Raw genomic sequence first — 897 nt, 5'->3', positions numbered from 1 at the left:
ACATGAGGTATATAATGACAGAATTCAGTTAGGTGAACTTATCCTACTGCTCATTTGTCTTTTAACACTCACAAAAATTATAAAAATGATAAAAAAAAGTATTGTTTCACTGTGATTAAAAATGTAAAAACCCTCCCTGCAATCGCTGTATAAAGCCATGCCCCCTGAACGCATATACGCTCACAGACCAGAATACCAGAGACAACATTACTACAATAGGCTACATCAGCGGTTCCCAATTCCAGCCCGTGTTCCGAAGTGAAGTAAACCCCTGCTCAGGGGAGTAGGGAGCAGTGAACATGGTGTAGGGATTATATCGATTGGAACACAGTTCATAGCTCACTTCTAACGAGTTGGTTATCTGAATCAGGTGTGTTAACTAAGCGAGACTTGCAAAATATGTGCACGGGGTCTGGAATTGGGAACCGCTGGGCTACATCATGTGTCATTCACCAGCGAGAAAACTTTAAAAGTACTACAATACCAGGAAGGAAGATCGGGTTGTTGATGTTTGTCTGCCATTCTCGCTCTGTCTGCACACTTTCAGCCAGCATAACAAAAAATGTTTCTGAAGACAATCACCTTGCACCTTTAACATTTTACCAACAGCGTCTTTACTTCTCTGGCATGAATTCACCAACAACATGAACGAACTTCCCATCATGCCTTGTACTTCCCCGTCTTAAAAGACACAGATGTAATTACAGGTGCATCTCAATAAATTAGAATGTCGTGGAAAAGGCCATTTATTTCAGTAATTCAACTCAAATTGTGAAACTCGTGTATTAAATAAATTCAATGCACACAGACTGAAGTAGTTTAAGTCTTTGGTTCTTTTAATTGTGATGATTTTGGCTCACATTTAACAAAAACCCACCAATTCACTATCTCAACAAA

This window comes from Sinocyclocheilus anshuiensis, unplaced genomic scaffold (genome assembly GCF_001515605.1).
Source record: "Sinocyclocheilus anshuiensis isolate Anshui unplaced genomic scaffold, SAMN03320099.WGS_v1.1 scaffold2787, whole genome shotgun sequence".
Lineage (NCBI taxonomy): Eukaryota > Metazoa > Chordata > Actinopteri > Cypriniformes > Cyprinidae > Sinocyclocheilus > Sinocyclocheilus anshuiensis.
Note: the sequence above shows the minus strand (reverse complement) of the source record.